Consider the following 17,701-nt stretch of genomic DNA (forward strand, 5'->3'; position numbering starts at 1 on the left):
GCAGGTGCTGGGGGGAGTGCAGGGGGGGCACTGTGAGTGCTGGGGTGAGAGCAGCCTGGGACCCCTGCTGGTGCTGGGGGATGGGGAGGGTTGGCAGGATTGACAGTCTCCCTACCCTGCTTCTCGGAAGCAGTAACATGTCCCTCCCCAAGCTCCTAGCGCTGCTAGCTCCACAGCTCCCATTGGCCAGGAACCACAGCCAATGGGAGCAGAGGGGGCAGTGCCTGTGGGCAGAAGACATGTGCAGAGCTAGGAGCTGAGGGAGGGACATGTTACTGCTTCTGGGGAGCCCCCCTCCAAGGTAAGCGCTGCCCTGAGCCCTCATCCCATCCCATGCCCCAACCCCCAGCCCTGAGGCCCACCTCCCCAACTCAAACTCCTCCTTCTGCTATTGGGTGCGGGGAGCGGTGGCCTAAGACTGCCCCAGCAGCAGACAGTGCGACGTGCCCAAAGGCTGCCTGAGCTGCTCAGGCAGCTCCAGAGCCAGCCACACTGGCCGCTGCAGAAGTCATGGAAAGTCACGGAGCCATGACTTCTGTGACAAACTTGCAGCTTTAGCGACAGTCTATTGATCTGTAAGAGACAGGACAGCGAAGGTTACACCACATGGTTTTCAGAGCCACAAGTGATGGGGGAGGAGGGGGATTATATCAGATGTCCTCTGGGTCCACATGCAACAGCCCCTGCTACTTTGGTTCTGAGTTTCTTATCAGTACAGATTGACAATCATAATGAACTGGTAGGGGTGGGAAAAGTGGTTTGCACTTTTAGGCAAACACATGGTACTCTTGGGTGTGCTTGTCAGTGGGGAGAAGACATCCCATGAAGGGTGTTTGTCATTAGATACTGTTGAGGGTACTTGGGTTATATAAATATGGCTCTGTGTATTCTGCAATGCTGAAACTGCCTGAGTTCCTACAGCATTACTCTCTGTACAGAAGAGTGCAGGAGATTCCAATCTTTTAATTTTCAAAAAACAAGTTTCTAGTCATCATGACTGTGGAGATAACCTTTCAAATATGATCCGAATAGAAGCTGATCTTAACTGGATGTTGACTCTGGAATGTAATGCGGAAATTTAATTATTCACTACCAGTAAGTGTATTAGAAAGATCCAGCTACTGTGCTTCTCTGTAACTTCTACATTTTCCAGATGCTGCTGCAGAATTTTCAGTTCACTACAGAAGTTAGCACTGTAGTGCCACAGAAACCACGGGTCTTGCTGTGAAATTAGGTTAAACTTGCTGCAAAATACACATGGCCTTCATTATATGCACCAAATACCCGAGGCTTCCTGTTCTTTGTTGGAGAATATAAGTATACACATATCTATTACCTTATTCAGTTTTGGACAGGCGGCTATGCCCTTAGCCCTGTGAAGGGACCAATCAGAAAGTAGTATTAGACACAAAGTCCCCCCCTTACCCCGCCCCCTTTCTGCCTAGTGAGAAGCCCAAATTTGTCTGTTAGACTTTCTTGACCCTTTCATCATTTTCTGGGGTCAATCGGGAAGGAATTCAGGGTCTGGAGGCACACCTATCACTGACAAGCCATTGTGAGGCAGGTTTTAAGAATAGTGGGCACATTTAAGACGTTTTTCTCCCGAGATATAAAATGGGCCACTAGTGAGTGAGGAGGGGAAAACTGGACAATATGAAATTAAAAAAGGTCTTAAATGAATACTCTCCAGAATCAAAGAGTATTTTATTCCAGTTAAGGTTTGTTGTTGTTCTGTTTTATAAAGGAAAAAAAAACGAGTTACAAAAGTAATTACCTCTTTTCCCCTTTAAAGAAAGGTTATAACCATTACAGAACAATAAAATTCAGCCTAACTGTCAAAGGAGACAGTTGTTAAAGATTTTTACCAAGGACTAGATTCTTCTGGGCTCGCTTGTTTGTGGGTCTGACAGAAAAGAATCCTTTTAAAGGGAAACTGGCAGAGAAGCTGCAAAGTCTTAATTACAGGAAAAGTTTAATTCACATAAGCTTGATTATCTTCTGAGAAAACCAAATGAATCGAGTCACTTATCACAGTTTTTGTTAAAAAGTTTTTAAAATGTATAATTAAGTTGCTTACATATGTTTGAGTTACTTCACAGTGCTTATTTTCTACATCTTTGGAGACATACAGTAAAAATAAAAGGCTCTTCTCCGAGCCATCAAAAAAGCTACAGCCTTGTTAGAGGAACTATTACCAAGAGTCTTAACATATAAAGAGGAGGAAAAACAAGAGTCTTGAAAAAGGGTAGAACAAAGATTCAGAAGTTTACTTACTGAGCACCGGCACAGTCCTACCGACAACATGCTTCTATGACGCTGTCTAGTCTGCCCTCTTTTCCTGATTCATGTCATAGAGGGCAGGTGTTTGTGGGAGTTAGCTAATATGGCGCTTTTTCAGTCAGTGCTGCCACTCTCTCTCGGAATGAGGGAAAGGGTTACTACGTATTTTTTTAATATATAACAAGGAGTCCTTGTGGCACCTAGAAACTAACAAATTTATTTGGGCATAAGCTTTCGTGGGCTAAAACCTACTTCATCGGATGCATGGAGTGAAAAATACAATAAGCAGAATATATATTATAACACATGAAAATATATACCATTGTAACCATTCTAGTAATTTACATGTCAGGATTATTGTTGGTTTTTGAAAAACATTTAATGGAAAAATTGCTTACAGCACTAGGTTTTTAATATAAATTGTAAAAAAGGCTCAAACTAAGTGATCAGTAATAAGGTTGACTTAAACAGCAGGTGTAGCTAAACTTGCATTTTGTTTCCCCACAAATTACCGTAGTCTCTTTTTTTGCTCACATAATCCCACCCACAACAAAGTGCATTTTACTCAGTCCCATTCTCACTGCAGGGCTCTACCTTGGTCCCTATTTATCCTTCTTGATGCTGATGTCAATGCTGATGATGTTCTTTGTTTATTCCAATAGCACCTGCAGTGTACGAGGCCCTTTAGATGAGAACATGGAGAGGACATGGACACTGTCTAACCAAGATGTGCTCAGAGCAGGGACACAGCGGAAAGATACAAATGTCTTACCTCACTTCTCTGCTCCCATGATCCATGGGACTGTGCCTGACATAAGCCAAAGCAGCCTCGGTATTACTCTGACTTGCAGCTGCTTCCTGTAGACCCCTGTGTATCACTTGTACACAGCATGCTCCCAACATACCCTGTATGCCAAAGGCTGTGAGTGGGGTTGGTGTACAAAGCGACATCAAGAGTAAGACTACGCTGTTGAAGCTGTGAAGGCTACAAGTCCTGCTGCCAGTTCTGACATCCTCCTGCACTTCACACAGTTGCTCTCAGTCCCCGTTAGATCCTTTTCCTCTTGTATTTCAGTGAGCAAAACGAAATGGGCACATCATCATCACAAGCAGCTGCTGTCATTAGCAGCAAGGAAGCAAGACTAGTAACACAGCCCAGCACCCTTTCTCCTGAGGATGGAGGTACTTGCTGCACAGCATCTCCATGGCCCCGGCCTGCCTCCCTGCATATGGAACCCATATAGAATCATAGAATATCAGGGCTGGAAGAGACCTCAGGAGGTCATCTAGTCCAACTCCCTGCTCAAAGCAGGACCAATCCCCAACTAAATCATCCCAGCCAAGGCTTTGTCAAGCTGGGCCTTAAAAACCTGTAAGGAAGGGGATTCCACCACCTCCCTAGGTAACCCATTCCAGTGCTTCACCACCATCCTAGTGAAAATGTTTTTCCTAATATCCAACCTAAACCTCCCCCACTGCAACTTGAGACCATTACTCCTTGTTCTGTCATCTGCTGCCATTGACAACAGTCTAGATCCATCCACTTTGGAACCCCTCTTTCAGGTAGTTGAAAGCAGCTATCAAATCCTCTCTCATTCTTCTCTTCTGCAGACTAAACAATCCCAGTTCCCTCAGCCTCTCCCCATAAGTCATGTGCTCCAGCCTCCTAATCATTTTTGTTGCCCTCCACTGGACTTTCCAATTTTTCCACATCCTCCTTGTAGTGTGGGGCCCAAAACTGGACACAGTACTCCAGATGAGGCCTCACCAATGTTGAATAGAGGGGAAATGATCACATCCCTCAATCTGCTGGCATTGCCCCTACTTATACAGCCCAAAATGCCATTAGCATTCTTGGCAACAAGGGCACACAGTTGACTCATATTCAGCTTCTTGTCCACTGTAACCACTAGGTCCTTTTCTGCAGAACTGCTGCCTAACCATTCAGTCCCTAGTCTGTAGCAGTGCATGGGATTCTTCCGTCCTAAGTGCAGGACTCTGCGCTTGTCCTTGTTGAACCTCAGATTTCTTTTGGACCCAATCCTCTAATTTGTCTAGGTCCCTCTGTATCCTATCCCTATCCTCCAGCATATCTACCACTCCTCCCAGTTTAGTGTCATCTGCAAACTTGCTTACGGTGCAGTCCACGCCATCCTCTATCCTCATTAATGAAGGTACTGAACAAAACCAGCCCCAGGACTGACACTTGGGGCACTCCGCTTGATACCGGCTGCCAACTAGACATGGAGCCTTTGATCACTACCTATTGAGCTCAACCATCTAGCCAGCTTTCTATCCACATTATAGTTCAGGGATTGGCAGCCTGTGGCACGCAGCCCACCAGGCTAAGCACTCTGGTGGGCTGGGCCAGGCTGTTCATCTGCTGCATCCACAGGTTTGGCCGATCGCGGCTCCCACTGACTACGGTTTACCACTCCAGGCCAATGGGGGCGGCGGGAAGTGGTTGCCAGCACATCCCTCGGCCCACGCCACTTTCCACCACCCCCATTGGCTTGGAGCGGTGAACCGCAGCCAGTGGGAGCCGCGATCGGCCAAACCTGCGGATGCGGCAGGTAAACAAACTGGCCGGACCTGCCAGGGTGCTTACCCTGGCAGGCCACATGCCAAAGGTTGCTGACCCCTGTTATAGTCCATTCATTCAGCCCATATTTCTTTAACTTGCCAGCAAGAATACTGTGGGAGACCATATCAAAAGCTTTGCTAAAGTCAAGGAATAACACATCAACTGCTTTCCCCTCATCCACAGAGCCAGTTATCTGGTCATGGAAGGCTATTAGGTTAGTCAGGCATGACTTGCCCTTGTGAATTCATGCTGACTGTTCCTGATCACTTTCCTCTCCTCTAAGTGCTTCAGAATTGATTCCTTCAGGACCTGCTCCATGATTTTTCCAGGGACTAAGGTGAGGCTGACTGGCCTGTAGTTCCCCAGATCTTCCTCCTTCCCTTTTTAAAAGTTGAGCACTACATTAGCCTTTTTCCAGTCATCCAGGACCTCCCTCGATCACCACAAGTTTTCAAAGATAATGGCCAGTGGCTCTGCAATCACATCCGCCAACTCCTTTAGCACCCTTGGATGCAGTGCATCCGGCCCCATGGACTTGTGCTCATCCAGCTTTTCTAAATAGTCCTGAACCACTTCTTTCTCCACAGAGGGCCGGTCACCTCCTCCCCATACTGTGCTGCCCAATGCAGTAGTCTGGAAGCTGGCCTTGTTCATGAAGACAGAGGCAAAAAAAGCATTGAGTACATTAGCTTTTTCCACATCCTCTGTCACGAGGTTGCCTCCTTTATTCAGTAAGGGGCCCACACTTTCCTTGACTTTCTTCTTGTTGCTAACATGCCTGAAGAAACCCTTCTTGTTACTCTTAACATCTCTTGCAAGCTGCAACTCCAAGTGTAATTTGGCCTTCCTGATTTCACTCCTGCATGCCTGAGCACTATTTTTATACTCCTCCCTGGTTATTTGTCCAATCTTCCACTTCTTGTAAGCTTCTTCTTTGCGTTTAAGATCAGCAAGGATTTCACTGTTAAGCCAAGCTGGTCGCCTGCCATATTTACTATTCTTTCTACACATTGGGATGGTTTGTTCCTGCAACCTCAATAAGGATTCTTTCAAATACAGCCAGCTCTCCTGGACTCCTTTCCCCCTCATGTTATTCTCCCAGGGGATCCTGGCCATCAGTTCCCTGAGGGAGTCAAAGTCTACTTTTCTGAAGTCTAGGGTCCATATTCTGCTGCTTTCTTTTTTGCCTTGTGTCAGGATCCTGAACTCGACCATCTTAAGGTCACTGCCTCTAAGGTTCCTATCCACATTTGCTTCCCCTACTAATTCATCCCTGTTTGTGAGCAGCAGGTCAAGAAGAGCTCTGACCCTAGTTGGTTCCTCCAGCACTTGGACCAGGAAATTGTCTCCTACACTTTCCAAAAACTTCCTGGATTGTCTGTGCACTGCTGTACTGCTCTTCCAGCAGATATCAGAGTGACTGAAGTCTCCCATGAGAATCAGGGCCTGTGATCTAGTAACATCTGTTAGTTGCTGGAAGAAAGCTTCGTCCACCTCATCCCCCTGCTCTGGTGGTCTGCAGCAAACTCCGATGACAACATCACCCTTGTTGCTCACACTTCTAAACTTAATCCAGAGATCCTCCAGTTTTTCTGCAGTTTCATACCAGAGCTCTGAGCAGTCATACTGCTCTTACATACAATGCAACCCCCCCACCTTTTCTGCGCTGCCTGTCCTTCCTCAACAGTTTATATCTATCCATGAGAGTACTCCAGTCATGCCAAGCACTCACCTCCCTACTACATCAGAGATCTGCAATTAGCAACCAGAGTTCCAGACAAACAGCTCAGCTTAACTGGGCAAAGAAGGGGTGAGGAATAGAGGGCTGGGCATGGGAGAGAGGAAGAGAGAGACAGTAAGAAGTGGCTAAAACTAAAGTATAAATGAGGGGAATGAGAAACAGCATGAACAAGAATGGATGGAGGGGAGGATAACGCAGGGGAAGGTGGATGTAAGAAGGTAAATGTGAACATAAGGACTTTTCTTGATATTTTTTCCCCCTACACATCACAGATAATTCTAATGGACTATGTCAGGGGTCGGCAACCTATGGTACATGTGCCAAAGACGGCACACGAGCCGATTTTTAATGGCATCCTGCTGCCTGCCAGGATCCCAGCAGGCAGCAGCATGCCATTAAAAATCCTACCCAGCCCTGTCCACTCTTCTCCGCCCTCTGCTCCCTCCCCCTTGCAGGGGCAAGGGGCAGAAGCTTGGTTCTGCCGACTCCCATGCCTCTTTCCGCAGAGTGCTGGGTTCCTGCCCCTCCTCCTCCTCCTCTCCATCCCTCCCTCCCTGCTGGCCGATCAGCTGATGGCCCTTGCAAGGGGGGGGTGGAGGAGAAGCGGAGTCAGCATGCTTGCTGCTCCTGGGGAAGCAGAGAAGAAGCAGGGGCAGGGCCTTGGGGAAAGGGGGTGTGGAATAGGGGCATATCCCCTCCAGCCCCCTGCCGTGAGCATCCCACGACCCCAGTCCACACCCTCAGCCCTCTGCCCTGACCTCCCCCCACACACATACTCAGCCCTCTTCCCTGAGCCCTGCAGTCTCACAACCCCACCCCCCACCAGGCCCCTGCCCTGAACCCCCCTCACACACACCCAGACCTCTGCTTGACTCATTCACCACCACCACTCCCGCGATGACCCCAGCCCTGACTCTTGCACCCCCACCACATACCAAGGCCCACCACACCCCACACACTCCCCACATCCCCACCCCCACCCTGAGCACCAAACGAGAGCTCCTGCACCCCCACCCATATTCCCACCTGTACCCCTCACACCAAATGGGAGCTGTCCCAGGTAAGTGCTCCACACCCAAACCTCCTGCTCCAACCCTGAGCTCCCTCCCTCATTCTAGCTCCTGGCCAGACCCTGCACCTCAACCCCCAGCCTGCTCCTTCACCCCAGCCCTGTGCTCAGTGCACTCCCACCCTGTGCTCAGTGCAGAGAGAGAGAGAATGGGCCAGAACCAGAGAGAAGGTAGGTACCCACTGTATGTGGGCAGGGCCGAGACTCCTGACTGGCAGCAGGCTGAGCGGGTCTGGCAGCCAGAATCCTGGCTGGCAGGAGCTGGCGGATGGAACCCCTGAGCAGTGGGCTCAGCCACACATCCCACTGCCAGTCTGGGGTCTCAGCCGCCGGCCCCACACAGCCCGCTGCCGGTCTGGGGTTCTGGCTTCCAGTCCCTTGCCAGCCGGGGTTTCAGCTGCAGGCCTGCTCAGCCCACTGCCAGCCTAGGTGAACAGAACCCAGAGCAGCAGCGGGCTGAGCGGGCCAGTGGTGTAAGATCAACATTTTAATTTAATTTTAAATGAAGCTTCTTAAACATTTTGAAAACCTTGTTTATTTTACAATACAACACTAGTTTAGTTATATAATATATAGACTTATAGAGAGAGACCTTCTAAAAAACATTAAACTGTATTACCAGGATGCGAAACCTTAATTTAAAGTGAATAAATTAAGACTCAGCACACCACTTCTGAAAGGTTGCTGACCCCTGGACTATTTACATGTTTCTATACCTGGGGCAATTTTCTCCCAGCACCAGTTAGACACTAAATCCAAATTTCAAGGCTTTGTGTAGGGTGGTTTTGTGGGGATTCATGGATTGTAGGGCTGGAAGGGACCTCGAGAGGTCATCAAGTCCAGTCCTCTGCCCTCATGGCAGGACCAAATACTGTCTAGACCATCCCTGATAGACATTTATCTAACCTACTCTTAAATATCTCCAGAGATGGAGATTCCACAACCTCCCTAGGCAATTTATTCCAGTGTTTAGAGAAAAGTTCCTAACTGTCAGGGTGTTTAATGTCTAACCTAAACCTCCCTTGCTGCAGTTTAAAACCATTGCTTCTTGTTCTATTCTTAGAGGCTAAGATGAACAAGTTTTCTCCAGCCTCCTTATGACACCCTTTTAGATACCTGAAAACTGCTATCATGTCCCCTCTCAGTCTTCTCTTTCCAAACTAAACAAACCCAATTCTTTCAGGCCTCCTTCACAGGTCATGTTCTCCAGACCTTTAATCATCCTTGCTGCTCTTCTCCGGACCCTCTCCAATTTCTCCACATCTTTCTTGAAATGCAGTGCCCAGGACTGGGCAGAGTATTCCAGTTGAGGCCTAACCAGTGCAGAGTAGAGCGGAAGAATGAATTCTTGTGTCTTGCTCACAACACAGCTGTTAATGCATCCCAGAATCATGTTTGCTTTTTCTGCAACAGCATCACACCGTTGACTCTCATTTACCTTGTGGTCCACTACAACCCCTAGATCCCTTTCTGCTGTACTCCTTCCTAGACAGTCTCTTCCCATTCTGTATGTGTGAAATTGGTTGTTCCTTGGTTGTCTTTATTAAACTTAATCCTGTTTACCTCAGACCATTTCTCCAATTTGTCCAGATCATTTTGAATTATGACCCTATCCTCCAAAGCAGTTGCAATCCCTCCCAGTTTGATATCATCTGCTAACTTAATAAGCATACTTTCTATGCCAATATCTAAGTTGTTGATGAAGATATTGAACAGAGCTGGTCCCAAAACAGACCCCTGTGGAATCCCACTTGTTATACCTTTCCAGCAGGATTGGGAACCATTAATAACTACTCTCTGAGTGCGGTTATCCAGCCAGTTATGCACTTACCTTATAGTAGCCCCATAAGTTGTATTTGCCTAGTTTATTGATAAGGACATCATGTGAGACCGTATCAAATGCCTTACTAAAGTCTAGATGTGCCACATCCACCGCTTCTCCCTTATCCACTAGACTCGTTATCCTATCAAAGAAAGCTATCAGATTGGTTTGACATGATTTATTCTTTACAAATCCATGCTGGCTATTCCCTGTCACCTTACCACCTTCCAAGTGTTTGCAGATGATTTCCTTAATTATTTGCTCCATTATCTTCCCTGGCACAGAAGTTAACCCAGGAAACTACAGATCAGTTAGTTTGTTTTTATTTCCCTTTTTATAGATGGGCACTATATTTGCCCTTTTCCAGTCTTCTGGAGTCTTTCCTGTCTCCCAAGATTTTCCAAAGATAATAGCTAGAGGCTCAGATACCTCTTCTATTAGCTGCTTGAGTATTCTAGGATGCATTCCATCAGGCCCTGGTGACTTGCAGGCATCTAACTTTTCTAAGTGATTTTTAACTTGTTCTTTTTTTATTTTATCTTCCAAACCTACCCTCTTCCTATTAGCATTCACTATGTTAAGCATTCCTTCAGACTTCTCAGTGAAGACTGAAACAAAGAAGTTATTGAGCATCTCTGCCATTTCCAAGTTTCCTGTTACTGTTTCTTCCTCCTCACTGAGCAGTGGGCCTACCCTGTCCTTGGTCTTCCTCTTGCTTCTAATGTATTGATAAAAAGTCTTCTTGTTTCCCTTCATTCCTGTAGCTAGTTTGAGCTCATTTTGTGCCTTTGCCTTTCTAATCTTGCCCCTGCATTCCTGTGTTGTTTGCCTATATTCATACTTTGTAATTTGTCCTAGTTTCCATTTTTGATATGACTCCTTTTTATTTTTTAGATCATGCAAGATCTCGTGATTAAGCCAAGCTGGTCTTTTGCCACATTTTCTATCTTTCCTACCCAGCGGAATAGCTTGCCTTTGGGCCCTTAATAGTGTCCCTCTGAAATACTGCCAACTCTCCTCAGTTGTTTTTCCCCTTAGTCTTGACTCCCATGGGACCTTACCTATCAGCTCTCTGAGCTTACCAAAATCTGCCTTCCTGAAATCCATAGTCTCTATTTTGCTGTAATCCCTTCTACCCTTCCTTAGAACTGTGAACTCTATGATTTCATGATCACTTTCACCCAAGCTGCCTTCCACTTGCAAATTCTCAACGAGTTCCTCCCTATGTGTTAAAATCAAATCTAGAACAGCTTCCCCCCAGTAGCTTTTTCAACCTTCTGAAATAAAAAGTTGTCTGCAATGCAGTTCAAGAACTTAGTGGATATCTGTGCCCCACTGTTATTTTCCCAACATATATCTGGATAGTTGAAGTTCCCCATCACCACCAAATCTTGGGTTTGGATGATTTTGTTAGTTGTTTAAAAAAAGCCTCATCCACCTCTTCCACCTGGTTAGGTGGCCTGTAGGAGACTCCTAGCATGACATCACCCTTGTTTTTTTACCCCCTTTTAGCCTAACCCAGAGACTCTCCACACTTCTGTCTCCTAAGTCCATCTCCACCTCAGTCCAAGTGTGTACATTATTAATATAAGGCAACACCTCCCTTTTCCCTCTGTCTATCCTTCCTGAGCAGGCTGTACCCATCCATACCAACATTCCAATTGTGTATTATCCCACCAAGTTTCAGTGATGCCAACAATGTCATAGTTGTACATATTTATTTATTAGCACTTCCAGTTCTTCCTGCTTATTACCCATACTTCTCACATTTGTATATAGGCATCTAAGATACCAATTTGATCTTGCCCCCCAGTTTTGCCCTGACCCTCCTTTCTCTCTGCCATTATAGCCCATGCTCCCTCCTATTTCCGACCCATCTCCCAGGTCTCCATGTTCTCCACTTACCTGTGGGCTTTGCTCACCTGTCCCCATCAAGCCTAGTTTAAAGCCCTCCTCACTAGGTTAGCCAGTCTGTGTCCAAACAGGGTCTTTCCCCTCCTCAAAAGGTGAACGCCATCTCTGCCTAGCAGTCCTTCCTGGAATAGGATCCCGTGGTTGAGGAGGCCAAAGCCCTCCTGGTGACACCATCTTCGCAGCCAGGCATTCACCTCCACTATGCACCTGCCTCTGCCCGGGCCCCTACCTTTGACAGAAAGGATTGAAGAGAATACCACCTGAACTCCAAACTCCTTCACTCTTACTCCAAGACCCCTGTAGTCACTCTTTGATCCACTCAGTGTCACACGTCACAGCACCATTTGTGTCCAAAGGAAGGCATGGATTCTTTCCTGAAGACAAATAGCTACAATGGGGCCTCTCTACAATAGTTACTGCAGCCTCAGGACTCTAGTAGTATCTGCTACACTTTGCACCCTTTTCCCTGGTGGGGAATGGCCTGTGCATCTGCTCCTATCCCTCTGCAACCTGGGGCTCAGGAGCTGGGCCTCACAGGTGCAAGAACTGAGGATCAGTTGCAACAAAGTAGGCATTGTGTCATCTATAAAGATGGCGCTTGCTTCAAGAAATGTATTGAAATGTAAGTAGCCCCAAAAATTTATTTCCTAAAACTAGGCTTGACACTAGTCAAGAGAGGCCTAGTAAAAGTAAAGTAAAACAATTAAAAGGTATTTTAAAAATAAGTTAGGGCATAACCCTAGATCATGTTGTAAATATGTTTTGGTCCTAACTGGTTTTTACAAATGTTTTAAATAAAATGTTAATGTTTTGAAAAACACTATCTATACTGATAGTTATTAGCTCAGTGTTTATGCAGATGTTAATTAAGAAAATATTTAATGTTAAATAGACAATAAAAAATTACAAAATCTTTCATTATGGTAATGGAAATATAAAAATGGTAAAAGGTAATGTTAATTAATTAAGAGGTGTTATAACTGATTAGGAAAAAAGGAGCATGTTGATTTTAGATTGGCGCACCCATCCACTATCAAGGTACTGTTAGAAAACAAATTATACCCATTCTTCCCATCCAGGGATTAATCACCCCTGCATGCATCATTTCATCTTAAAATGTAAGTATGATATGCAGTGGATACCTATATTATTTTACTTTAAATGAAGTCTTTAATTTGATCTCTCATTGTGATATTTACTGTCCTCCACTAAATTAAATAGTTTGTAATTGCCCTGTAGGCTTGAACCACAAAGAATTCAAGTTGGTTGTATTCCTTATCTTTAAAGTACTAATTGGGACTACATAAATCAAAGGTTACAACAGGGGGTGAATTCTGAAATGTCTCCTTCCACCACCCAAGTGGAACTGCACACAATTTTGCCATGTCTGCAGCCCTTCCCCAATCTAGAGCTGACATGACAGACAGCCACACTAGGTCCACATACATTTAGCAAAGGTTACCAACTGTCAGTAAATCTAAGGCCTATCAGTTAAAACTGAACAGTGAAAATTGCCTGCCAGAGTCAAGACTGTCTAAAAAACATGTATCCATAAGTATAAATGGCAAGATATTCTAGGACGGTGGTTCTCAACCAGGGGTACGTACATAGAGGTTTTCTGGGAGGTACTCGACTCATTTAGATCAGTTTTTCTCAACCTGAGGGTTGCGACTCCCATGGGGGTCATGGGATGGGGCTAGGGCCGACCTTGGGGGTGTGCAAGCAGGGCAATTGCCTGGGGTTTAATGCCACAAGGGGCTCCGCAAAGCTAAATTACATGCTTCCGCCCCAGGCTGCGGGTCTCTGGCTTCAGACAAGGCTCACAAATGAACAGGCTCAAGTATCACATTGAATTGTAAGTACAATCGATTTATTTTATAATGATATGGCAAAAATGAGAACGCAAGCAATTTTTCAGTAAGAGTGTGCCGTGACACACTACCCTAGCAGAGTCACACAAAACCTAGCTCAAAGTATCCTACCATAGCCATGTAACCGTAGCTCCAAGTACCCTACCCATGGCCACCCAAATCCTAGGGTGGGGAGCCCTACCCATAGGGACCACAACCCTACCCACAGGAACCCTCACTCTAGGGACCCTATCCTTAGCAACCCAAACCCTAGCTCCAAGTACTCTAACCTGTAGCTCAGTGGGCTAGATTGCCTTTATTATATTCACTGCTTTGAATTATATTCTGCTTTGCATGATATTCAGCAGTAATGCAAGAAACCTACAGGCCTGTATCCAGTAAGAAATTAGCTTCAGCAAGTTACCATAAGGCTTTAGGCCTATGAGCTCTGAACAGATAAACTTTGCACAGATGGAAATCTCCAGTATTGGGGAGCTGAAAATAGAGTGTTTGTGGGGAATTTCTGACCAGGAACAGGAGCCAGGCACAAGAGTGTCATGGCAACAAACTGATATATTTACTAGGTACAGGAACCACATCTGTAGATACCTAACCACAAGAAGCCCATGGTAATGGATTGATTTATATGATAATAAGTTAAGATAATGGATATACAAACCTATAGGAGAAGGACACACCAAAATTAGTAAGGTGAGGATATACAAATAAGGGAAAAGGGAAATATCCCTACTGAATATGCATCAAACACAGCAGTGTCAGCATATCATATTATAAAAGTTGCATCCCAGCCTAGGGCAGTAGGAGAAGGAGATGAAGTCAGTGGGAGGTGCCAGAATGATGGCCACAGGTGATGAGGGAGAAAGTGATGGCGATGAGGAAGATGATGGTTAACATTTCAGATTGTTCCACAATGGATAGTGGGAGTATATGGATGTGCCGATGTACATTCTGTAGTATCCCTGTCTATCTTACTGAGTTGGGATGTTTGTGACTGTGCTAAATGTAAATACAGAAGAGTTCCTATAGTGTGAGTGTTCCAACTGTGCACGTGGGGGTTCCCAACTATATAATAATTTGAATAATAGTGGGCCTGATCTTGGGACAAGATCTTGTCAATCCTCAAAGTGATAACTGGGGATTCTTAAGTAATCAATGTAATTAATACATAAACTATAGTTCAGGCTATAACCCATAACAACCCACATGCTAGGGCGCGAACCCTACCATAGAAACCCTAACCCTAGCTCCAAGTACCCTACCCATAGCCACCCAAACCCTAGCTCTAAGTACCATACCTCATGAATCCTAAACCCTGGGCTGGGAGCTCCACCATAGGATCTGTAATCTTAGCTGCAAGTACCATACCCGTAGAAATCCTAACTCTAGCCCAGGACATCCTAGTCTCAGAGACCTTAACCCTGGCCCGGGGAACCTTCCTCTTCCAAACCCTAATCCCGGTCCAGGGAGCCCAACCCTCTGGAAGTCTAACCGTGGCATGTGGAGCTATAACCTTTGAAACCATAACTCTAGCCTGGGGAGCACCGCCCTTTGAAACCATACACTTAGCCCCTGGAGTGTTATGTTTTGGAACTAAAACCTTAGGCCCAAGAGTCCCACCAACTGGAACCCTGTCCCTATCCCTAATAGTCCTATCATATGGTACCCTAACCATAACCCCACAAGCCATACCTTGGGAACCCTAACCCTAGCCCAAGAAGTCCTCACCATCTAGTTTAGATATGCCCACTAGTGGCAGCAGAGTTGCCAACATTTGAAAAAGTTTTCAACGGACATTTGCTAACTAAGCTGAGGTCTAGCTAATGAGACCCCAGGCTCTGGAGGGTTGTGTGCATATTCTGCTGAGTGTGAGGTGATTCTTTCCTTTTGAGGAAGAGGCAGAGAAAAGTGCCTGAAATTCAGCAAAATGGGCCTCAAACCCTATAGTGCCTGGGCCCAGCACCTGCATTGACTGGAAAAATTGTCACTCTACTACGTCAAATCGTCCCTCTCCCCAACGTAACAGTTCTCTCTTCCTCCTATTCTTCCACCTCAGCTCTGTGTTCCTATTCATCTCCATTCACTGCTTCTTCTCATGCTGGAGGAGTATCCTACTGTATAAGCACGAGGTCAAACACCTTGTTTAGGATCTCCCCCAGGCAGGGCCTGGACTGGCCTCTATTTTGCCTACACTGAGTGTAGATGTGCTCAGCAGGAGCTTGGGAGGTGATGCCTGTAGAGAGGCCTAAATGGCCTCACCAGGTACAGGAATCACCTCCCCTCTCCCTAAGCTCCTGCTGAGCACAGCTGAGAGGCACCCAGGTCTTCAGGACCGTGTGGTGATTCTTGGAGCTCATCACACCTCATCAGCTGCTAGAAGGATTCTTCACCAATGCACTTGCCCTACACCCTGTGGCCATCTCTGGGAATTGCAGAAGGTCAAAGGCTTGGAACACTGGCAGAGACTGAAGTTTCATGGGGCTTATTTGCAAATAGGAGCAACAAAAATGATTAAAGATCTAGAAAACATGACCAATGAAGGAAGATTGAAAAAATTGGGTTTGTTTAGTCTGAAAAAGAGAAGACTGAGAGGGGACATGATAACGGTTTCCAAGTACATGAAAGGTTGTTACACGGAGGAGGGAGGTAAATTGTTCTTATTAACCTCTGAAGATACGACAAGAAGCAATGGGCTTAAATTGCAGCAAGGGCAGTTAAGGTTGGACATTAAGAAAAACTTCCTGTCAGGGAAGTTAAGCACTGGAATAAATTGTCTAGGGGAGTTGTGGAATCTCTTTCATTGGAGATAAGAGCAGGTTAGACAAACACCTGTCAGGGATGGTCTAGAATACTTAGTCTTGCCGTGAGTGCAGGGGACTGGACTAGATGACCTCTCAAGGTCCTTTCCAGTCCTATGATTCTAGGAAACACAGAAGCAGCAGGGGCATAGCCACCTTTTTTTATTAGAGGGAAGGAGCTAGAGTTAAAAAAATAATAGGTGTTAAACATTGCTTTAATCAGTAGTTTTGTGGCATAGCTAAATGTGTCCACTTTTAATAGACAGATGAGCTTCTGTTCCAAACCCTGTGTTTCCTTTATTTATTACTGCAATCCAGAGTCCCTACAAGCTCCCAGTTCCTACATCCCTGGGCAGTGACTGTAACATGGAGGTAGAAGGTCTAAAGCAGAGTGCAAACTCAGAGATGAATGATGGAGCAACCAGCGTGATAGACGATATCCTAAAACAGAGAGGCAGCTGCTACCACAGTGTCTAAAATAAGAGGCAGTGTGAGAACTCCTTCAACCATCAGCAACAATAGAGCACTCTTCACTAAAAAGTGATGAGGAAAAAAAAAAAACTGCCTCGAACCCTGGGAGAAAGAGGAAAGTGCAGACCACATCATGGTACAGAGAACCCAGTCAACTCCTCAGGGATGGACAGTAATGACTAATGGATATAGGGTGGGGGTGGGCAAACTTTTTGGCCTGAGGGTCACACTGAGGTTGCAAAACTGTATGGAGGGCCAAGTAGGGAAGGCTGTGCCTCCCCAAACAGCCTGGCCCCCACCCCCTATCTAACCCCTCCCACTCTTACCCTCTGACTGCCCTCCTCAGAATATCTGACCCATACAACCCCCCTGCTCCTTGTCCCCTAACTGCCCCTGCCCAGGACCCCCTACCCCTAACTGCCCCCCAGAACCCCACCCCCTATCCAGCCTCCCTTCTCCCTGCCCCTGACTGCCCAGACCCCTATCCTCACCCCTGCCCGGACCCCAGGACTCCCATGCTTACCCCCCCATTCCCTGTCCCCTGACTGCCCCCCCACAACCTTTGCCCCATCCAACCATGCCCTGCTCCCCATCTCCCAGAACCCCCTGCTCCTTATCTAGCCCCCCAGCCCCCTTACCATGCCGCTCAGAACAGCATGTCTGGCTGCCGTGCCGCCTAGCCAGAGTCAGACACACTGCCATGCTGCTCAGCAGGAGAGCACAAACCCACTGTCCAGAGTGCTGCCCGCATGGCGGCATGGGTGCAGGGGAGGGAGGGACAGCAGGGGCGGGGCCGGGGGCTAGCCTCCCCGGCCAGGAGCTCAAAGGCCAGGCAGCATGGTCTTGCAAACTGAATGTGGCCCACAGGCCATAGTTTGTCCACCTCTGATATACAGGATCAATCTCAAACACATCAGGAAGCAGCCCTATCCCAAGCAGATGACCAGATGACTCCCAGCTCTGACTCCCTGAGGTGCTGGCTCCTTTCAACTCTTTCGCAACACTGATAAAGCTTTATTGAGTGGAATGTGTCAGTCTTGCCTCTCCACTTTTAGATGTCACGGGCCTTCCGTGGGAAACGGACAGGGAAAGCAGCTGCAGGACGATGGAGGGGGGGGGAGCAGAAATACTGTCACTGTGGCCCAACTAACTGC

General features: G+C 46.6%; 1 protein-coding gene across 7 annotated transcripts in view; it reads right to left on the bottom strand.

The window, feature by feature from the left end:
* LOC115655906 (2-5A-dependent ribonuclease-like) overlaps positions 1 to 17,701 on the bottom strand; it is a 37,373-nt gene that overhangs the window by 15,686 nt on the left and 3,986 nt on the right. Inside the window, exon 1 of one of the 7 annotated variants that reach the window (XM_030571929.1) lies at positions 11,402 to 11,444. The exons of 4 other annotated variants lie outside the window; for them this stretch is intronic. The gene's annotated coding sequence lies outside the window, so the exon portion shown is untranslated. Of the gene's footprint in view, positions 1 to 362; positions 2,482 to 3,052; positions 3,583 to 11,401; positions 11,445 to 17,701 lie in introns of those variants that run through there. 2 more of the 7 variants (XM_030571928.1, XM_030571930.1) reach the window with 2 other exon arrangements.

The sequence above is a fragment of the Gopherus evgoodei genome, chromosome 8 (assembly GCF_007399415.2).
Source record: "Gopherus evgoodei ecotype Sinaloan lineage chromosome 8, rGopEvg1_v1.p, whole genome shotgun sequence".
In the NCBI taxonomy this organism is placed as follows: domain Eukaryota; kingdom Metazoa; phylum Chordata; order Testudines; family Testudinidae; genus Gopherus; species Gopherus evgoodei.